The 24,606-nt window shown below is 39.0% G+C and overlaps 1 long non-coding RNA gene across 2 annotated transcripts in view; it reads right to left on the bottom strand.

Annotated features, from left to right (window-relative positions):
* The window catches only part of LOC124556637, a 32,099-nt gene extending 12,317 nt beyond the window's left edge, over positions 1-19,782 (bottom strand). For both annotated transcript variants that reach the window (XR_006968635.1, XR_006968634.1), the window contains exons 1-3: positions 19,583-19,782; positions 19,431-19,468; positions 14,555-14,659 (exon numbers count right to left, since the gene is read on the bottom strand). This is a non-coding gene — a long non-coding RNA (uncharacterized LOC124556637). The remainder of the gene's footprint in view (positions 1-14,554; positions 14,660-19,430; positions 19,469-19,582) is intronic.
* Positions 19,783-24,606: the final 4,824 nt, after the last annotated feature.

The raw sequence follows: 24,606 nt of genomic DNA, 5'->3' as shown, positions 1-24,606 counted from the left end.
TTTTTAAAAGTGTAAGAAGAAGGTATTGTTGTCAGTATTGTACCCTTATATTGAAAGTCTTGTAGAGACTGAGGTATGAAAATTGAAAAACTGCAGCCAGGAAGTGAGAAAAGCAGCCAATTTGGGGGAGAACATAGCCAGCAAGGAAAAGAAAAAGTAGGTCTTGAGACAAATGAGGCTTGTTAAAGTACTAGAAGGAGCAGAAGAGTTTTAGAGGAACATTCTTGAAAGTGATCAATAGATTTCCAGTTTAGTATTGTTGTAGCTGGTATTTTGTGTAGTATCAATAGTGTTCATTGCTATTTTGCACTTCTGCTTGTCCAACATTTATGTAGCTTTCTTTGTATTTAGTTTTATAGATACAAAAATTTGAATATGTATATTAACAAAACTTTTAATTTCCATATTTGCATTTATAGACTTTGGAAACGTTGCCTTTCTATTGTGAAATAAACAATAAAAATTACTTAGACAGACAATTGGAATCATACCTACAAAAGTTGTATAAATGATACATTATCTTGTTCATGTACTTAGTATTTTGGTACGATATTTAAGAAGTGCATATCCTTAAAAATTTAAATTTTTGCATTTATCAAGTTTTGAAAAACCACTCCTTATTCGTAATTGTAGATGTCCGTTTTCCTTTTTACCATTATATACATAATACTGTGAAATAATACCAAACAGCTTGTTCACTTACAATGTTATTTTTATCCTGTGTTTGGCTCATAACTGATTAATGTCCAAATGCCTGTTATAAACAGTATCTTAGACTCCTTTCAGAGCCTTTTCTATGATGTAGTTTGGCATTTACAAGGCAAACACCCATGACTGGTCCTGCCAGGCAGTGAATCAAGGTTGCAATAAGACTTGTGAATTGTACTAACAACTGCATTGTTCTTCTTCAACAACAAAATTATCAGAAAACTTCTGTGTTCCTATAGCTGCTGTTGTGTAGGCTATGATGAGCTTTCAATAAACTGATTACATCAAAATTAATTCATTAGTAGCATATTATCATCATTATTATTTCTTAAAGTTGTTGGAGGCACCCTACAGCAGCAGAATAACAGCAGAAGTTGCTGTCAGTGAATTTCTATCTCAATGTCCATTTTATCATACCTTACACTACACATAATCCTCTTTGCTTCATATACAAATAATTATCCCCCCTGGTGTCAGTAATTAACTTCATGTTATCACAGCAGAGGAATAGTTTCATATAGTATAATGGGCAGCAAAATATGCAAGTACGGAAACACAAAAATGTGTTTCAATTCAGATACAGAAATCACTAGACAACACTTTCTTACTAAGTTACTATGTAATGTTTCTTTTGACAATGACTGCATATTTTAATGGAAGGAAAACTTTTGTGCCTTTTTTGTATGAATCTAGAATACTATTGAGATCAATTTTCCTATTATTAGATATTATGGCAACAGACTGAGAAACATACATTGCATTTAATTAATGTAAATTTTGTACACAATATTAATTCTGGCTGAGCTTTCTGCCATCAAATCTGTGTTGTTAAACATACTTAATTTCAACATTAACTCTGGTACAAGGGAATATTGTACAGACAAAGTTGCATGGCACAATTTAACCAGTGGGGATGTTTGCCCACAAGTTTACAGTATTCACTGGTGTGCTACTGCTGTAAATTTGCCATGCTTTTTATTTTTGTTTTTTGTTTTTGAGTCATCAGTCTTCTGACTCACTTGATGTGGCCTGCCATGAATTCCTCTGCTGTACCAACCTTTTCATCCCAGAGTAACACTTGCAACATATGTCCTCAATTATTTGCTGGATGTATTCCCCTACAGTTTTTACCCTCTGCAGCTTCCTATAGTACCATGGAAGTTATTTCCTGATCCCTTAACAGGTGTCCTATCATCCTGTTCCTTATTACTGTCAGTGTTTTTCATACATTCCTTTCCTCACCAATTCTGTGGAGAACCTCCTCTTTCCGTACCTTATCAGTCCACCCAATTTTTGACATTATTCCGTATCACCACATCTCAAATGCTTTGATTCTGTTCTGTTACAGTTTTCCCACAGTCTTCTGTTACAGTTTCCCCACAGTCCATGTTTCACTATCATACAATGTTGTGCTCCAAACATACATTACCTGAAACTTCGACTGATGACCTAAGATGTTAAGTCCCATAGTGCTCAGAGCCATTTGAACCATTTGAACCTGAAACGTCTTCTTCAAATTTGAGGCCTATGTTTGACGCCAGTACACTTCTCTTGGCCGTGAATGCCCTTTTTGACAGCACTAGTCTGCTTTTTGTGTCCTCCTTGCTCCATCTGCCATTGGTTATCTTGCTGCCTAGAAAGCAGAATTCCTTAACTTCTTCTACTTCGTGATCCCCAATTCAGATGTTAAGTTTTTCACTGTTTTCATTTCTGCTACTTCTCATTACTTTTGTTTTTCACTCTCAATCCACATTCTGTACTCATTAGACTGTTCATTCCATTCAACAGGTCCTGCAATTCTTCTTCTTCACATCCACTGAGGATAGCAATGTCAACAATCAACCTTATCATTGATGTCCTTTCTCCCTGAATTTTAATCTTGCACTTGAATCTGTCTTATTTCCGTCATTGCTTCTTCACGATATAAATTGAACAGTAGGGGCAAAACACTACATCCTTTTCTTACACTCTTTTCAATCTGAGCTCTTCGTTCTTGGTCTCCCATTCTTATTCTTTCCCTGTTAGTTCTTGTACATAGTATATATTACCCATATTGCCCTACACCTTACCCCTACTTTTCTCAAAATTTCAAACATCTTGCACCATTGTACACTGTCAAATGCTTTTTTAAGTTGACAAATTCTATGAATGTGTCTTGATTTTTATTCAGTCTTGCTTCGATTATCAACCACAGTGTCAGAACTGCCACCCTGGTGCCTTTACCTTTCCTTTTAACAGATCCTCATTCTTGTCAGCAACTTGGATGCATGAGCTGTTAAGCTGATCATGCAATAATTCTCACCATGAGGATGATATTTTTCTGAAAGTCTAATGTTATATTGTGTCTCATACATTCTACACACCAATGTGAATAGTCATTTTGATGACACTTCCCCCAATTATTTTAGAAATTCTGATCAAAGATTATTTGTCCCTTTTACCTTATTTGATTTTAAGTTCTCCAAACCTCTTTTAAATTCGGATTCTGATACTGGATCCCCTATCTGTTCCTTGTGGACTCTGGTTTCTTCTTTTATCACATCATCAGACAAGTCTTCACCCGCATAGAGGCCTTCAGTGTACCCTTTCACCTATTCACTCTCTCCTCTGCATTTAACAGTGGAATTCGCACTGCACCATTAACGTTACCATCCTTGCTTTTAATTTCGCCAAAGACTATTTTGACTTTCCTATATGCCGAGTCAATCCTTCCGAAATAATTTCTTCTGTGATTTCTTCACATTTTTTGTGCAGCCATTTCACCTCAGCTTCCCTACACTTCCTATTTTCTTAATTCCTAAGTGACTTGCATCTCTGTATTCCTTAATTTCCCTGAACATTTTTGTACTTCCTTCTATAGTCAATTAGCTGAAGTATTTCTTCTGTTACCCATTGTTTCCTCACAGTTACCTTCCTTGTAGCTACATTTTTCTTTCCAACCTCTGTGACTGCCCCTTTTAGTGATGACCATTCCTCTTCAACTGAACAGCTTACAGAGCTATTCATTAACACAGTATCTATAGCCTCAGAGAACTTCAGACGTATCTCCTCATTCTTAGTATTTCCATACCCCACTTCTTTGCACATTATTTCTTCCTTAATAGTCTCCAGCCTTGTCTTCATCATTAATAAATTGTGATGTGAGTGTATGTCCGATTTAAGACCAAAATTAACTGTTTTTTGTGTACGTGAGTGGTAGGAAGCCACAATTGTGCTGCAGCAGAAGGCAGTTAATAGACTGTGGTGACTTTGGTGTTGATTTTCTAAAGGACTCTGATAGGAAAAACTATCAGGAAACCTTAATTGGATACTAAAATTTGATTTTAGTGATTAACTTTCCAATATCGGTGGATAAAAACAGTAGAACCCTGATTGATAATGTTTTCTGTGGTGAAGCTCAAAGTAAGAAAATAACTGTTCACCCAGTAACAAGTGCTCTCTCTGATCATGGTGCACAGTTAGTTATGATAAATAACATAGTGTCTTACAGTATGGATACTCTTCAGTGGAAATCAGTTTGAATAATTAATGACTGTAGGTCAAATGTTTTTAAGAATGGTTTACAAGAGATAACATGAGATGACATTTGTAATGAACCAAATGCTGTCACTAAATTTAATTTATTCCATGATAGATTCACATCATTATTTGAAAGTAACTTTACACATTAGCTAATCAGAAAGGACGTTAAACATCCATGTAAAAACTGTGGATCACTAGAGGGACTAAGGCATCTTTTGAAAGAAAAAGGGAAATTCATTTGTAGGCTAGAAGAAGTAGAGATCCTGCAGTAGTTGCACACTACAAAACAACTCGGAATTACTAAGAAATGTTATTAGAAATCAATGAACATGCACATAATGTCAGAAATCAGTAATTTCAATGATAGGCTTAAGGCTAAAGATAAGGCAACTAGCATCGCACACAGGGTTCAGGCTAAACTGTCTATTTGTAGCATCATACCCAGGATTGATTCAGATTCCAATAATTATTGTAAGAATAGTTTAGTCAGCAATGGTGGTGGTGTGTTTATTGCAGTAAAGAATTCAATAAAATCTAGCAACGTTATCACAGATTCCAAGTGTGAATTAATCTGGGTGAAGTTAAGTATCAAAGATCTGTCAAAAATTATAATCAGATGCTTTTATATACTGCCTGGGTCAGGAGCTCTAGTGGTTGAACGCTTCAGATAGAACTTGCAGAATATTGTTAGTAATTTTCCTAATCAAGCCGTTGCAATAAGGGGTGATGTCAACCTACCAGGTATAGATTGGGAGTATCATGCTATCAAAACTGTTGACATTGACAGGGGTTTGTATGACATAGTTCTGGATGTCTTGTCTGAACATTACTTTGAGCAGATAGAGAACCATCTTGTGAGGGTAACTCCAAGCAACAAACAGAGTGAACTTATTGAATCAGTTAACATAGACGAAGGTATCAGTGATCATAAGGTTGTGATAGCATCTATGACAACAGCTCTTACAAAGAATGTTAGGAAAGGTAGGAAAAATTTTTGCTTAGCAAGAGTCACAGGATACAAATTTCAGGGTATCTGAGCAGTCAGCATCAAATATTTGGTGATGAGGACAAAGATGTGGAGAACAAATGGAAAAAATTAAAAGGCATCATGCAAAATGCCCTAGGCAAGTATGTTCTGAGTAAGGTCTTAAAGAATGGGAAAGATCTGCCATGGTTTAATAGTCATGTTAGAAAACTGCTACGTAAACAAAGAGAACTTCAGCCTAATTTACACAGCAACACTAGGTTTCAGGCAACTGCGCTACTGGCCACTGCGCATGCGCGCCACATGTTTGCGCAACTCGTTGGTGCGACTAAACACTTTTGGCGTGTTCCAACTTTGGCGGCGCTAGTTGCATGAGTTTTGAGGTTATGTGTGTTCGTAGAGGGTAGACAAACTGAAATATGAAGTGGAGAACGGAGAATAATGTTCACTTTTCAGACATCTATGCTTTGCACAGGTGTTTGTGGGATTTGAGTGATGCTGATTACAAAAATAAGCAACATATTGCTGCCACTGAGACCATCATGTGCGATCATAACATAGATGGTTTGACAATATTGGAGCTGCACAGCAAAATTTATTGAGTTAGGAGCACATATACAACTGAATTAAGAAAAAGACAAGCAAGTGTAATTCTAGCTGTGGCAATGCTCTCGTCTACGAGACTAAAATCCCATCGTTCGAGTTGCTCAACTCTTAGTTAAGGAATTTTGTTGACAGGAGGGAAGGCTATACAAATTCAAGAAGCTGCATTCTTTATTCAATATTCATCTATTTAAAACGTCGCTGCAGTGCTCCCCATTCACGTATGTTAGAAGTATGAAATATTGCCACTGTACAGATCTATCTTCAAGAGATTAGTTTGCAAACCATTCTCTTCTCAGTTTGATCTGCTTCGAATAATTATGGTTGCTAATGTTAATAATTATTACTGTTAATGTGAATAATTATTGGTGTTAATGAAATAGCATCATCACCAACTAAAACCATATCTTATAGCATGATGAGTGTTCTCAATTGTAATGCAGTAATGCATGCAATATGATATGTAATTTCAGTTCAGGCAACAGTGCTTCATGCATTACAGTACCTTTATTCCTTATCGCATAATTAACTCTATTTAGAAGAAACATGAACAGTTCTGGTGACATTCTAAGATAATTGAAAGAACTTCTCGGGTCTCCCATTATAAATTATTTCAGCAAGGATGCTGAGCAACCGAGCTGATGTCTTTTCTTTATCTAGACACGAATCGAAACATTTTTTTCTTATGCAGCGATTCCATGCAACAAGCTTTAACTCCATCACATCTCGTGCGACGTGCAGTTGCCAAAACTTTCATTTCAGACACAACTCAGGCACCCACAAAACGATGAAACTGATGTGTATACTGGTTTCACCGTGTCTACAGTCAAATATGAAACTATTTGTGTGCAACTCATTCCACACAACGAGTGGCGCAACCCAATGTCGTCGTGTAAACTAGGCTTTCATCTCAGATTCGAGGGAAGTAAAAACCTAGCTGACAAACAAAAGCTGAACGAAGAAAAAATGAGTGTAAAGAGAAAATGAGAGAAGCGTTCAATGACTTTGAAAGTAAAACTTTGTGAACTGATGTGAGGAAAAACCATGAGAGGTTTCGGTCATATGTAAAATCATTAAGTGGGTCAAAATCATTTATTCATTCATTCAGTGACCATACTGGCATTGAAACAGAAGATAACACAGAAAAGTCTAAAATATTGAATTAGGTCTTCCAATATTGTTTCACAGTGGACGATCGTAACGCAGTCCCTCCTTTCAATTGTCATACAAACATCAGAATGGCAAATATTGAGATAACCAATTGTGGAACAGAAAAACAACTAAAATCACTTAGTGGAGGAAAGGCATCAGGACCAGATGAGATACCTATAAGATTCTACAAAGAATATGCAAAAGAACTTGTTCCCCTTCTAGCAGTAATTTGTCATAGACTGCTTGAGCAATGAAGAGTACTTAGCAACTGGAAGAAAATGCAAGTCATTCCCATTTTTAAAAAGGGTTGTACACAGTTATAGACCTATATCATTGACGTCAGTCTGCTGTAGAATTATGGAACATTTTCTATGCTCAAGAACTATGGTGTTTTTGGATTCCACAAACTGGGATCCTGCAAAACTCAGCTCACTCTGTTCCTCCATGAGGTCCACAGCACCGTAGACAATGGCGCTCAGGTTGATGCCATATTCCTTGACTTCAGGAAGGGATTTGACACCACCCCATGCTCCTGTTTAGTGAAAGAAAAGTGAGCTTCTCAAGTATTGGGGCAGATTTGTGATTGGTTTCAAGACTTCCTTGCAGGTAAAACTCAATACGTTGCTCTTAACAGAACAAAATCGACAGATGTAAAGGTAATTTCTGGAGTACGCCAAGTAAGTATGATAGGGCTGTTACTGTTTACAATATATACATAAATGATTTAGTATAAAGCACTGGTTGATCTGTAAGACTGTTCACAAATGATGTGGCTGTCTGTAACAAAGTAGCAACACCAGAAGATAGTAACAATTTGCAGAATGACCTCCAGAGAACTGATGAATGATGTAGTCTCTGGCAGTTGACTCTGAGCATAAATAAATGTAACTTGTTGCGCATACATAGGAAAAGACATCGACTACTGTATAGCTGACAAACCGCTGGAAACAATATCCACCATAAAATATCTAGGATGAACTATCCCAAGTGGCCTTAAGCGGAATGACCACATAAAACAAATAGTGGGAAAAGAAGATGCCAGACTCAGATTCATAGGAAGAATCTTAAGGAAATGTAACTCATCCACAATGGAATTGGTTTATAAGGTGCTTGTTCAACCAATACTTAAGTACTGTACATCTATCTCGGATCCCTACCAGATAGGACTGATAGAAGAGATAGAGAAAATCCAAAGAAGATCAGCACATCTAATCATGGGATTGATTAGCTGACACGAGAGTGTTACAGAAATGCTCAGCAAACTCTGTTGGCAGAAGTTACAAGCGAGGCATTGTGCATCACAAAGAGATTTACTATTGGAATTTTGAAAGCACCCACAACAGGCAACATATTACTTCCCCCCCCCCCCCCCCCCCCCCCACATGTCTTGTGTAATGATCATGAGGAGAAAATATGAGAAATTAGAGCCAATACAGAGGCTTACTGGCAATCTTTCTTCCCACAAGCTATTTGTGAGTTGAACACACAGTTGGAGGGCTCAGTTAATGATACAAAAATACCCTCTGCCACACATCATTGGGTGGCTTGCTGAGTATGATATAACTGTAGATGAATGTAGTGAAATAAGAGACATGAGAACCAGGAACAGAACAGGATAACATGACTATTGAACTAAATGGAAGAAATGAAGAGTCACAGGTAGCAAATAATCATTTCTTAAATACAGTGCAAATTATAGGGACAGACAGATCAAGATAAAAATCACAGTAGTATGTTGAGAAAATTAACTCTCATAAAATTCAGTCATATGACTATATTACCAGCTTCTCCTTCTGGAATTAAGAAAATTATATATTCTCTCCAGAACAAATGCTCAGCTGGTTCTGATGGTGTTTCCAATAGAGTACTAAAGATTTTTTCACATACAGGTCTTATCTGAAATATGTAATGCATCACTAACTCAAGGCATTTTTCCAGATACTGCAATATGCCATTGTCAAACGCCTATTTAAGGAAGGAGATGGGGGAGCTGTCAGTAACAACCTAACTCTTCCACTGCTGACATCATTTTCCAAAATTTTTGAGATGGTGATGTATTCTAGTATCATATCTCACTGGAGTAACAATACTATCCTCAGCAATCCACAGATTGGATTTCAGAAGAGTTGCTCTACTGAGAATGCCATTTACATGTTCATTCACCAAATTTTACAAGCATTACATAATAAAATAGTGCTGGTTGGTATTTTCTGTGACCTATCCAAGGGATCTGACTGTATGAATCACATTATTCTCCTATATAAATTAAAGTTTTATGTGACTGATGGTATAGCCAATTAATGAATACTGTCACATAAAAAAAGAGTATAAAATATCTGACAGACAACAAAGTAAATTTTGAAAACAAACTGAAAAAGTTTCTCCTTGACAACCACCCTTATTCTGTAGAAGAACATCTAGTATTGTAATATGCAAAAGATGGTGGGTAGGAAATTATTACTTCACATCTTTATGTTTTTTAAATAAATAAATGAAAATAAAAATGAATAAACAGGAGCATAATTCTCAGCTTGTAGCCATATTTACCAGTTAGTTAACAATGTGAATGTAGAATTACTCATTCCACATCATTAAGATTTTTCATGCAATATCATCCATGGAACACAAAACTGACTAATTAACTATTACTGTAATTTGTGAATCTAATCCACACAGGTCTCAAGACTCTGCTTGCAACAAATCACATTGTTTTGCATAAACTTTAGTATGAGTTTTTCATTGTATGATGTATACATACATGGTGGGTTCTTTTACAATTTGTAACTGATTTGTAAGTGATAATGTGCTACTTATCAATTTATATGTATTTGTCTACTGAATAGGTCAGTATTTTACAATGATATGTCTTTATGTGATCATCTATGCAATACAGTGATCAAATAAGATTGTCTGAGGCCCAAGTAAATAAATAATTAAATAAAAAATGTCATTTCACCTCATGAGAACATCCAGAAATTTAAACTACTTGGACAGGAACACATATGCCTCAGCAAGTGAAGTAGACCCAGGGTGTGGCTGGTGTTGCTCAGATCATGATAAAAATGATGCTGATGATGATGTTGAAATCAGCATCAATCATCAATCATCATCAACATCATCATCATCACCATCATCTCTGTCACGTCTGCAACTTCTTCTTCCATGATCAACAGTATTGGGCAATATTGAAGCCAGTTAACTCTAACAATCTTCCACAGATGCCTCATCACTATGGCGATCTTCATCATGGGCCATCAGTCTCTTACCTCTTTCACTCCATTCCAGCAGTGCCTTTGTCTATCAGTTATCACTTCTTCTGGCAACATGCTCACCCTATCACCATTTCATAGTGGCTGTTCTCTCCACAATATAACCTGGGGTATGAGGTGTTGTTCAGATCACGATAAAAATGATGCTGATGAGGATGATGTTGAAATCAGCATCAATCATCAATCATCATCAACATCATTGTCATCACCATCTCTGTCACATCTGCAACTTCTTCTTCCATGATCAACAGTCTTGGGCAGTATTCAAGCCAGTTAACTCTAGCAATCTTCCACAGGTGCCTCATCACTATGGTGATGTTCATCGTGGTCCGTCAGTCTCTTACCTCTTTCATTCCATTCCAGCACTGCCTTTGTTTATCGGTTATCACTTCTTCTGGCAACATGCCCACCCTATCGCCATTTCATAATGGCAGTTCCCTCTACCATACGACCTGGGGTGTGAGGTGTTGTTTAGATCATGATAGAAATGATGCTGATGATGATGATGTTGAAATCAGCATCTATTATCATCAACATCATCGTCATCACCATCATCTCTGTCACGTCTGCAACTTCTTCTTCCATGATCAACAGTTTTGGGCAATATTGAAGCCAATTAACTCTAGCAGTCTTCCACAGATGCCTCATCACTATTGCGATCTTCATCATGGTCCGTCAGTCTCTTACCTCTTTCACTCCATTCCAGCAGTGCCTTTGTCTGTCAGTTATCACTTCTTCTGGCAACATGCCCACCCTATCATCATTACATAGTGCCTGTTCACTCCAAAATATAACCTGGGGTATGAGGTGTTGTTCAGATCATGATAACAATGATGCTGATGAGGATGATGTAGAAATCAGCATCAATCATCAATCATCATCAACATCATTGTCATCACCATCTCTGTCACGTCTGCAACTTCTTCTTCCACGATCAACAGTCTTGGGCAGTATTCAAGCCAGTTAACTCTAGCAATCTTCCACAGATACCTCATCACTATGGCGATCTTCATCGTGGTCCGTCAGTCTCTTACCTCTTTCACTCCATTCCAGCAGTGCGTTTGTCTATCGGTTATCACTTCTTCTGGCAACATGCCCACCCTATCACCATTTCATAGTGGCTGTTCTCTCCACAATACGACCTGGGGTGTGACGTGTTGTTTAGATCAGGAGAAAAATGATGCTGATGATGATGAAGTTGAAATCAGCATCTATTATCATCAACATCATCGTCATCACCATCATCTCTGTCATGTCTGCAACTTCTTCTTCCATGATCAACAGTCTTGGGCAATATTGAAGCCAATTAACTCTAGCAATGTTCCACAGATACCTCATCACTATTGCGATCTTCATCATGGTCCGTCAGTCTCTTACCTCTTTCACTCCATTCCAGCAGTGCCTTTGTCTATCGGTTATCACTTCTTCTGGCAACATGCCCACCCTATCACCATTTCATAGTGGCTGTTCTCTCCACAATACGACCTGGGGTGATGTGTTGTTTAGATCAGGAGAAAAATGATGCTGATGATGATGAAGTTGAAATCAGCATCTATTATCATCAACATCATCGTCATCACCATCATCTCTGTCATGTCTGCAACTTCTTCTTCCATGATCAACAGTCTTGGGCAATATTGAAGCCAATTAACTCTAGCAATGTTCCACAGATGCCTCATCACTATTGCGATCTTCATCATGGTCCGTCAGTCTCTTACCTCTTTCACTCCATTCCAGCAGTGCCTTTGTCTGTCAGTTATCACTTCTTCTGGCAACATGCCCACCCTATCATCATTACATAGTACCTGTTCTCTCCACAATATGAGCTGGGGTATGAGGTGTTGTTCAGATCATGATAACAATGATGCTGATGAGGATGATGTAGAAATCAGCATCAATCATCAATCATCATCAACATCATTGTCATCACCATCTCTGTCACGTCTGCAACTTCTTCTTCCACGATCAACAGTCTTGGGCAGTATTCAAGGCAGTTAACTCTAGCAATCTTCCACCGATACCTCATCACTATGGCGATCTTCATCGTGGTCTGTCAGTCTCTTACCTCTTTCACTCCATTCCAGCAGTGCCTTTGTCTATCGGTTACCACTTCTTCTGGCAACATGCCCACCCTATCACCATTTCATAGTGGCTCTTCTCTCCACAATACGACCTGGGGTGTGGTGTGTTGTTTAGATCAGGAGAAAAATGATGCTGATGATGATGAAGTTGAAATCAGCATTTATTATCATCAACATCATCGTCATCACCATCATCTCTGTCATGTCTGCACCTTCTTCTTCCATGATCAACAGTCTTGGGCAATATTGAAGCCAATTAACTCTAGCAATGTTCCACAGATGCCTCATCACTATTGCGATCTTCATCATGGTCCGTCAGTCTCTTACCTCTTTCACTCCATTCCAGCAGTGCCTTTGTCGATCGGTTATCACTTCTTCTGGCAACATGCCCACCCTATCACCATTTCATAGTGGCTGTTCTCTCCACAATACGACCTGGGGTGTGATGTGTTGTTTAAATAAGGAGAAAAATGATGCTGATGATGATGAAGTTGAAATCAGCATCTATTATCATCAAAATCATCGTCGTCATCATCATCATCTCTGTCATGTCTGCAACTTCTTCTTCCATGATCAACAGTCTTGGGCAGTATTCAAGATGATTAACTCCAGAAATCTTCCATAGGTCAATGGCTCATCAGTATGGTGATCTTCATCATGGTCCGTCAGTCTCTTGGCTCCTTCAGTCCATTCCAGCAGTGCTTTGGTCCATCGGTTATCACTTCTTCTGGCAACATGCCCACCCTATCACCATTTCATTGTGCTTGTTCTCTCCACGATATGACCTGGGGTGTGACTTGTTGCTCAGATAATGATAAAAATGATGCTAATGATGATGTTGAAATCATCACCAATCATCAATCATCATCAACATCATCCTCATCATCATCATCTCAGTCACATCTGCAACTTCTTCTTCCATGATCAACAGACTTGGGCAATATTCAAGCCAGTTAACTCCAGCAGGTCTCTGCCTCATCAGTGTGGTGATCTTCATCATGATCTGTCAGTCTCTTGGCTTCTTCACTCTATTCCAGGAGTGCCTTAGTCTATTGGTTATCACTTTTGGCAACTTGCCCACCCTATCACCATTTCATGGTGGCTGTTCTCTCCACAATATGACCTGGGGTGTGAGGTGTTGTTCAGATCACAATAAAAATGATGCTGATGATAATGAAGTTGAAATCATCGACAATCATCATTCATCATCATCATTACCCCCCCCCCCTCCCCACCCTCATCTCGGTCACATCTGCAACTTCTTTTTCCATGCTCAACAGTCTTGGGCAATGTTCAAGCCAGTTAACACCAGCAATCTTCCACAGGTCTCTGCCTCATTAGTATGGCAATCTTCGTTGTGGTCTGTCAGTCTCTTTCCTCTTTCACTTCATTCCAGCAGAGCCTTTGTCCATCGGTTATCACTTCTTCTGGCAACATGCCCACCCTATCACGATTTCATAGTGGCTGTTCTCTCCACGATATGACCTGGGGTGTGACGTATTGTTCAGAACATGATAAAGATGATGGTGATGATGAAGTTGAAATCATCACCAATCATCAATCATCATCAACATCATCATCATCATCATCGGTCACATCTGCAACTTCTTCTTCCATGATCAACAGTCTTGGGCAATATTCAAGTCACTCAACTCCAGCAATCTTCCACAGGTCTCTGCCTCATCAGTATGGCGATCTTTGTTGTGGTCTGTGTCTCCTGCCTCTTTTACTCCATTCCAGCATTGCCTTTGTCCATCAGTTATGATTTCTTCTGGCAACATGACCACTCTATTGCCATTTCGTAGAGGCTGTTCTATCCATAATGCCTTTGACATTGGTAATTGATCTGTCTTCTGTCCCTTTTGTCTTTCCTTGTAAATCTTAACACTGACCTTTCCATACCTTACTGCTCAGTTCTAAATTTCTGTCTTGTATATTCATGAAGTGTCCAGGTCTCATGGGCGTAGGTCAAAATAGGAAGGACACACTGATCGCAAGATATCTTTAATTATTTTTCAGTTTTGCTGCCACATTTAATCTCAGAACAGCTGAATGTCTTCCAAATCGTGCTAGCCTAGATGAAAGTGTGAAAAGGTTTGTGATAATACATCTCCAGTCAAATTTACAAACTGGCCAAAATAGATATACTATTCTCTGACAGTGATAGTAGTCTGGTTTTGAGCTGTAAATTTCCTACCATTTGCCACAATGTTTCACTTCCATTACCCATTTACCTTATTTGCATGTAGTTCACCTTAAAGGGGTGGATTTTCCCTCTCTTTCTTTGTAGAAATTTCTACCATCCTCACAATGTTTGGTTGGGACAGAATCACCATTCCCTGTAACACACAACATTCCATTCTAACTCATACTAGCAGTACCTGCTTCTACATTTATATATTTTACAAGTCACCACATAATTTACAAGTGTGTGTATCATACCAGTATGTCTCAATATTGTTCCTCTTCCCCCCTTTCCCTGTTCCATTCAAAGAGGAAGAACTGGATAAACGATTGACTGTATGCTTCCAGATATGCACTGTTCTAATTCTGTTACCATGGAATCTGTGGAACTCTTATGTAGTTGGCAGTACACATTCTTACAATACTCGGTGAGGACAGATTATCAAAACTTTAAGATTAGTCTGTCATGTGTTGTCTGATGCCATTCAAGTTAAAGCACATCATCAGAGTGCTATGTGCAACCACTGGTGATATTATTGTCTTATTAAATGTATGGTGACATACTGAATGCATGATGTAAAAGAAACATTATAGGTGGATTATTTTTAATGTAAAGGGATTTCCAAAGAGCACCAACTGGTCTAGACTGTCACCAGCATACAGAGAGGACAAATTTATTGTTTTGCTGTACACTTGTGTACATATATCTGCAGCATGGGCTTCCACAGGAATTTATGCAAAGGAGGGGGCAGGGATTGAGTGTACAAGATTCTAAAATCACCATTTTTTATATGAATGAGTTGGTCAGATTCGAGAAGCCATAGTATTGTCTCACTGCAATCAGCCATGTAATGCTACAATCAGCTAAATGAGAGGTTTGAGCAGTGTCATGGGGGAAATCACTTTCCGAAGTGTATGAGAATTCTGTAATCAATAAAAACTATGTGAAATTGAAACAAATGAGCCCTTGGTCACTATTATTTTTAGTCTTATTGACCAAGTTTCAACACTTCTAAGAGTGCCTTCATCAGAATTAAAACAATTAAAATGGCCTATAACATAGTTACAAATTTATAGGAAAAGACATTTTTTATATAAAAAAGTGTAAGTAAAGACGCGTTAATGTGGGTGCCTCAGTCCGTTACAACCTGTGGCTGTACAGGTACGAGCAGCCCATAGTGGCTCGCCTTCACGCATTCCTTTTTATATATTATGAGACTAAAGCCCTTCTGGCCTGTTAATTATTTTATATGTGACATGTAAATATTGCCTCTGTCTTTTATTGTTAGTCAGTGCTTACACTTTTTTTTATATAAAAATGTCTTTTCCTATAAATTTGTAACTATGTTATAGACTATTTTAATTATGATGAAGGCACTCTTAGAAGTGTTGAAACCTGGTCAATAAGAGTAAAAATAATAGTGACCGAGGGTTCATTTGTTTCAATTTTAATTTAGATATGGTCACTGAACCAATAAACCAAGCAGTCATGTTTAAAACTTTGAAAAACTATGTACTCCAGATCATGTGTGTGTGTGTGGGGGGGGGGGGGGGGCGGCAGGGGGTTGGAGCACTAGTGCCCCTACTTGCCTCACTTGATCTACAGGTGATTAATAAAATTTCTATTGCTGCTTGTTCCTATAGACCATGATTTAGTGGTGGTCCAGACCTTCAAAATCCATGTCTCCAGGAAATATGCATCAGGTTTCATAATTCCCATATGCACAACTAGTTTGCCTCTATAGCTGAGTGGTCAGCATAGATGGCTACTGTGCAGAGGACCTGGGTTCGATTCCAGGAACTGCCAAGGATTTCCCATGGTGAGAGGACTAGTATGGTGTGCACTCAGGCCCATGATGCCAACTGAGGGGCCACTTGATTAAGTAGTAGTGGCTATAAGATCTGGAAACCAGTGTATTGACCATATGACCTCCATCCCATATCTGCAGGACACCTGATTGCCAAGGATGACACAGAAGCTGGTGGCATCACTTGGGCCTTCAGGGCTTAGTTGACGAACTCGATTATATCTAGCATTATCTGGAATGTATTCTGTCAAATGCATTAATACTGAACGCAAACCTGACAGTAGTTAGCCGTATTCTCAGTAGTTGTCTCACAAGCTACACTGGTGTCCAAAATTGAAGTAACAAACCAAAATTTTGAAAGGTTGCGTTTATATTGCCACAAAACAGTATAACCAGGTGATAGTAAACTAGAAACAATACTAAGAATACAGAACGTAAACAACTGAAAAATCCATTATGGCAGACAAAAACGTTCTTCGTTTTTTCCAATATAGCGGATTTACAGACACATTCTGACAACTGGTTAATGCGCTCATTATGGGGTGTGACCACCTCTGGCAGCAATACAGAGCTGGCAAACGACGTTGCATACTGTGAATGCCATCAATCTCATGTTGAGGTAGTAATGCCCATTCTTCCTGCTGCACTGCTTGCAAGTCTTGGAGAGTGATTGGTGGATGCTGAGGTGATGCAACCCATGACCCTAGTGCATCCCAGACATGCTCTATGGATTTCAAATCGGGAAAGTGAGGGGGCCACACCATGCATGCAATATATGTCATTTCCAACAAAATGCGAACCAGGCATGCTCTACAAGGCCGAGCACTATCGTCCAGCAATACAAAGTCTGGGCGCATATCACCTAGCAACAGCTGCATGTGAGGTCCAAATATCTCTTCACGATACCTGACAGCAGTTAAACCTTACCAATTTAATTGTACAATTTCATGAAGAGGTGTTCAAGTGGTCAACATAATCCCTACCCTCGGCGTTACAGATCATCCTCGATATCAGTCTCTTTCCTTAATGTTTGGGTCCCGAAATAATATTTCCACATTCCCTCCAGATGCGAAACCGTCGAGAATCACTGTCCAGACGAAATCAGGACTCATCTGAGGAAAGAACTAGGCCCACTGTTCCACCATCAAGGTGGTATGCTGATGGCTCCACTCTAGACATTCCCTTCTGTGAAGACACGTCAGAGGTAAATATACGGTGGGTCTCTGACAATAAAGGCCACTCTGCCAAAGCCTTCTGTACGCCGTTTGCTCGATACAACACGTCCATTGGATGCTGCGAGGTCAGATGCCAGTTGCAGTGCAGTAATAAGGTGGTACCATCGTGCCCTTACAGCCAAATAACGGTTCTCTCTTTCTGATGTTACACATGGCCAGTCACGCCCTGGTCTTCGGGATACAGTTTCGATCTCTATAAACTGTCATCACATTCAAAAAACAACACAATGATTCTTATTAAGTCATCAGGCCACATCAGTTTGCGACTGCCCTGCTTCCATTCTTCCCATGGCCCACCACCGCAAAGAGCCTGGTAGGTGTCTTTTCTGTGCCATACTGCACCGTCTGTGTCTGTGTACACAGTGATTGTGGATGTGGGACTATCCGCCAAACACTATCCCGTTTGACAGGTGCCCTAACGTCATCGTCGACATGGTTATCCGTTAACCAGAATGCTATCTTCCATGCAGGACACGATCGTACGGTCATCTTTTGACAGTTATGATTATATCGTGAATTAGATACAGGAAGGGGAAATAGTGGTTTGTCGTTTTAATTTTGGACACCAGTAAGTAAGTGTACATTATATTATGTTACGCACTGGGTGGCTATAGTTAAGATGCAGCTAATTACAGAGATTCAGTGTGGGCTGTAATTATCGTATGCCAGCGTAACTTGGTGGATATTCTAACGTATAAATGTGGAGACGATTCACTCTGAAGAAAATTAGAACCAATTTTAGATGTGCTCTGAAAGCAAAATGAGCGTATAGAAATGTTTCCATATCCAATGGACTAGGAATGGGATGTAGGCATAAAAGATCAAACAAGTGAGAACGGTGTAATGTTGATTTCATTATTAACCGCTACATACACAATTTGTTCGATAGGGGCACCGGAGATGACGTCGGGATGTTGTACAGCGCTAGATTTTCTCCTGGCGGCCAAAACTGGAATTAATTTTCCTCTACCCTAAATCGATATCCGTATTAGCATACCTATCGAGTTTCGCTGTCGTACGGCAATTACAGCCCACACTGGACCTCCGCGAACAGATACACTTTAATTATAGCCGCCAGGTATGAGAAATGAGATTTCCCACATGACTAAGCAAACTGATCCAGTTTTGTAGTATAAAAATATTTAGTGAAAAATGTTATGATGCAAACTAGTCGCTGAGAGAGATAAGCTCATACTGTAAAAAGCGTTAGAATTGTTCCAACTTTATTCAACCTACCATTCATGGTATTAAGTCATTAAACGGGTATTGAAAGTTTTTAACCCGTAACTAACGAGGTGACTTTTCAGTAGGTGTTCTACGAGATGGGGTCTCTGGCAACAGAAAAACCTGCGGTAAAAATTGCTAGTTTCCTAAGACTTTTTGACGTTAATTATAGCCGCTAAAAAACTCGAAAATCGAGTTAATTTATTTACGATAAATAAGCAAGCATGTAATATATACTCCTCTTGAAACGGAAAACTAAATGTTAGACAATATGTTAGTTCCAATATCTGCTACTGCAACTAATCACCAACGCCGATTAAATACTACGAATTAGTTTATGCATAGGACAACGGTAACTTCCGTAAAATATACGCTTATTTGCGTTGATATACGCTGACATACGCGGTGTTCTATTCTTTTGCAGTAACTGCGAGTCACAAACGCTGATTTACTACGAAATTGAAGTTATCCACACCTCTCGTAACTTACGAAAATTTTCAAAAATATAATTTTGTAAGCGTCAAAAAATCAAAAATAACCTATTTATTACGTTCAGCACATCATTCAATTAAATTTTAAGAGAACAGCACATTGAAACAGAAATTTAACACTATGCAGCATTAATGGGTAATTAAGAAAGTTAAAGAACTGGTACGTACCGGTATGTAAGATATTATTTGAGTTTTTTTGTCGGTGCCTGGGTGGTAGATTAAGAATAATGAGCATGCTTGCATGGTTCAGTACAGGTAGACTTGATAATACACACTGATATATGTTTATTCATAATAGATATTGATTGTAAACGTCACACCTGTTAGCAGTTTTTGTAAATCGGTACCGGACTTCTTGGCACTGTACCACAACCCCAAAAAAGAACGGGTCTTGGATAGATATTTAATGCGCTGTATCATTAAAACTACATATTATCGGAATACGCACGTATAAATACGAAAGCCACCAAGTACCGCACGACAGTTTCGCAAACCGTGAATCAATACTGCGTGCGTCTGTGCGATGTGCCCCTGTTAGACAATCAGGGCCAGTGTTGCCAACACGGGAAATCAAAACCGCACCGAATCCTCTCAAAAGTACCAGAAAGGCACTAGAGGTATCAATTAACAACCACGGTTAGCATTCGATACGTCTCCCGCCATGTAAAGAATGTTGACTAGAAAACTAGTTATATAACGTATAGTGAAGTTACAAACTTGAATCAATTGAAACGGCGCTAGAGGTAGCATTACAATTATACCACGACACATGACGGGGACTATATCGAATATTATCACGTACAATTATGTAAACTGCGTACGCTTTATGCCTACTCAATTTCAAAATCGCCCTTTTCGTCAGAATCTGCCACAAAAACTGTATTATCCTTCGACGATGATGATATGGTCGCAACAACATTTACCTGCATTTATAAGTATATATCTTATTGCCAAACTTGCAAGGTTCTCACTTTCAGTCTATTTCATTGTTTTGTTTTTATTACATTTGATTGGCTTAAGACCCTTTCAACATCGGCGTTCGGGAAAGGAAAGTATGGAAATTGCGATTTTTACAATTTCATAAAATGGGTTTTCTCCACTAGCACCTCTGTATGAAGTAACTTCACAATAAAATTCTACTGTGTCCATTACTTCAGTCCATTTTATGTGGTGTAAATTTTTATACTGATTATATATTAACGTAATGATAGCGGGATCTTGAACAAATTGCATTGCCACTTCTATAACACGACATTTTACTGGTACTTGACACTCGCAAAGGAAAGAGCGACATATCTGAAGAACTTTAATGATATCAGGAAGCCGTTGCCGCAGTTGTTTTATAAGTTGTGGAAGGAATTTAACACATCTCTGACGCAACTGTTTAACTTCACTAACAAAAAGCTTACCTGAAGGAAGTTTTGTCTCGCATTAAAATCCAAGCTAGGGAAGTGCCCATAGGTGATCCTCAACTTTGGAATTCAGCGTATCTAACTGGAATCTAGGAATCATAATTTTTGAACATAGTTACTTAGTGGGTAAGATCAGGTCATTCAATGGCTTTGTGGGATCCTGACTTTTCGATTCAAATTTATTATTTACATTCTGAACTTCCTGTAGAATAGGCTTAAGGAAAAAAAAACCACAAGTAGTTAGATTCATCCTTATACACAGAAAACAAAAGCTCGGTCATATAATGCATTCTCTCAATCTCGAGATTTCAAAATGAGTTTTAAGCTCCAACCATTGCCGTAATGTTCGGGTTACTGAACTTTCAATGGATAACCGTCTCGCCTCACTCATCTGAATTAGTTTTAATGACAAATCACCGTCATCTGTTGTAGCACATAGTTCCTTATGTGTAATGTCCCCCACATCGGGATGTGTATGTCTCTTTAATTAAGAATACCAAATTCGTTTACAGAAACTCACCGGCAGAATGTGAAGCCGCAGGTTTCAAGGAATGGCACATGCATTTAATTAATGGTAGATGGGGAATTTCTCTTCTCAGTTTAGCATAAACCCCATTGTTAATTTCTACCATGACAGAGGCATGTGCCTGTAGCAATAAGCTTATTTAAATTCATCTCTGTTTTAGGAATGTGGTTTTTAAAAACCTCTATAATTCCATTTGCAGTGCGTTCGTCTAACTGTAAAATTTCTAGGTACCTACGGTATTAACGATTATATTTCTTGCAATAGAATAGTACCTAACCACAATTCCTAGTAATTTTGTTGTTGAAGTGTCATTTGTTTCCTCTAAAATTAAGCTATATCCTTGACCTCCTAAGTCACTTACTAACAATTGCTCAAACGCGGTGCTAACACGTTACGGGCAATTGCTGTGCGTTTTGTACGATAGAGTTATCCACTGCTCCTTTACTGCCAGAAAAAGAAGGATTTACACAGGTCACACATGTAGTTCGCGGTCAGAAACGAACAATGTTCTGCGAACCGCCCTTCCACCAACTTCGATGCTTGTCTGGTTGGCTTTATGGTAAAGCACGCTGCCGGATGCCACTGAATGGTTCCTCTGCTTTTATGTGCTTATTTGTTTTACTGTACTTCTCTAAATGCCCCAACTTGGCAAGTAATTAGACCTTGCTATATGTGCAATAATATTTAGTATAGCTTCCCTTCACTCTTATTACCCACCGTTTACATCTCTCTGACTTCGAAATCGTCAAGAATATTGCGGTTTCCACGTGACTGTTAGCTGACTAGTAGTATATATTTAATTATAACGGTAATAAGTGTGTGTAGTTTCCTTTCCGCAAATGTCCACATCACTGCACAATATGTCTTGCAGACGTATAACATATTTGCGCAAACATCAACAAAAACTGTCTCACTATTCACTGTCCACCACATTCAAATATCAACTCAATAGCTCTGTCACTCCTAAACTGATCAATCAATCTCGGGGAATCCCAGTCTGGTGAGGGGGAAGAGTGGGAGAGGACTTTATGCCACCAACGTTCCATTTTAGATCACACGAATGCAGGTAATCTTACTTGGGAACGCGGTGCGGGCAGCAGATCCGTCGAATTGTGCCACATTTAAAACTTTGTAATGAATGCGCGTGGCAGACGGCGAAGAAAGGTTTCTCTAAGAGCTGATTAGCCGTTGTTTTCAGTTGCTTGCAGTAGCAGTTTAAATTGTTTATTTGATAATATCTTTTATTTTCAACAGCACCAGGTTCAGCGCTAATTATTTGAAAAAATAGCACCGGATGTTCGCCATGGAGTTAATTACATAACTCTGGCATCAGGTGCATTTAAAAAGCACCAGACATGGTGCAAAAAGCATCAAACTGTCAACACCGAACAGAGCACAGGACAAGTGATCTCGCCAGCTAATCACAGCACAGAATCAGGCACAGTACACGTTATGTAATCAGCCAATCACATAATCACATTTTCAATGCACAAAAACAAACAACGAATAAGTATTAAGCATGAGGCAGGAACGAAGTAGGTGTCCCAAAGTGTACAGTACCAACGGAAGCAATGGTATAACATACCAAGGCAAGTGAAGGCATCGCTTTCCCCGAAAAGGCTAGCCATGTCTGCAGCATTCTTCGAGAGAATTATTGCATCCCAGTTCCGCCAGGTGGGTAAAGTTTACCCGCTCCAGTGAAACAGTGTTGTAATCTTTCTGTCGAAAGATATACTCGCGTGAAGTCAAAAGACTTACACCCGGCGAACGGTCTACCTGACGGAGGGCCCTACTCACACGACATTTACATTTACCTCTTCGCAACTACACTTCCATCTTCCATTCTAACCTAGACCTCGGGCTACGCTACAGATTAGTCAGTCACCGCAACCAGTTGTTTTGCTTTCAGATTCATTCGCTTTGCCAACTCACAGCCAAACTTTACCTTCTCGCCTAACTTACGCATCGAGCTAAGCTACAGAACAGTCTGTCACCATAGCCAGATTTTTTCCTTCCACGTTCATTCGCTTCGCTAACTCACATCCATACTGTTACGCTCCAACCTAATCTACGCTTCGGGCTACGCTACAGGTAAGTCTATAACGACAACCATATTTTTTGCTTTCACATTCGTTGGCTTCGCCAACTAACGACAAAACTGTTACCTTACAAAATACCCTAGACCACGGGCTACGCTACAGATCAATCTGTTACCTCCACCAGATTTTTTGCTTTCAAATTCATTCAGTTCACCAACTTAGAACCCTACTGTTACCTTCCAATGTAATCTAAGCTTTGGGTTACGCAACAAATAGGTCTGTCAGCACAACCAGTTTTTTGCTTGCATGTTCGTTCACTTCGCCAACTCACAACCAAACTGCCACCTTCCAACCTAAACTTGACGTCGGGCTACGCTACAGATAAGCCTGTCTTCACAAAAAGATTCTTAACTTTCACATTGGTTGGCTTCACCAGCTCACAACCAAACTGTTACCTTGCGGCCTAACCAAGAACTCGGGCTATGCTACAGGTTAGTCTTTCATTACAACTGTTTCTTTGGGGCACATCAAGTTGTGCTCTTGTGTACCAGCCTAATTACACCCTCGGAAATTGCAAGGTGTTATGAAAAAACAGCCTCACCATGCTCCTGAAAATAGCGACCTATTCGGAGAATAACAGCCAAACATTTGTGACAACGAAAGTATAAATGTCACTGCTTCGCTCCCAGCAATTTGAGTTGTGTTGTTGTATCCAAGCCCATCCATACTTTCGGAAATCGAGATATGGAAACTGCGACATATTCGGAATAAAGCAGCCAAATTTTTACCGCATGCAAGAAAAGGAATGTCACTGCTCTACTTGCATATTTCTGACAACCAAAGCTGTATATGAAGGGATAGCTCTACTTATATATATATATATATATATATATATATATATATATATATATATATATATATATATATATAGAAGCGCGTGCAGCGGAATAGTCGTCTTGTAGTAGGCTGGCTAAATGACGTATGTTGTTCTCCTTGTAATCGGCTAACTAGATGAAATGTCCTGTACTCGCTGTGATTGGCTGACAGTAAATTGAGCAACCATCACTTTAATTTTAGCTTCCCGGAAGCTACCGGACCGTATTTCGTAGATGACGAGTTTATACTCAAGAAATGGAAAATAAGTCAGGGAAATAAAAGGGTCTCTCATAATACTCCATGCAATATTAAATGCACAACATTTAACTGTTCACACTTCCTCTTAATTTCCAAAGCTGAACGGCTATGTAAAGCGACCACTTCATTTCAAAATTAAGAAAAGCGTGTCCAATATTTTATAAGAAACAACGCTGAGTTATAAGTGCAAAATTATATGTTAATCACCATATACCAAATGACACACCATGTTT

The sequence above is a fragment of the Schistocerca americana genome, chromosome X, assembly GCF_021461395.2.
Source record: "Schistocerca americana isolate TAMUIC-IGC-003095 chromosome X, iqSchAmer2.1, whole genome shotgun sequence".
In the NCBI taxonomy this organism is placed as follows: domain Eukaryota; kingdom Metazoa; phylum Arthropoda; class Insecta; order Orthoptera; family Acrididae; genus Schistocerca; species Schistocerca americana.
Note: the sequence above shows the minus strand (reverse complement) of the source record. Positions and strands in the feature narration are given on the sequence as shown.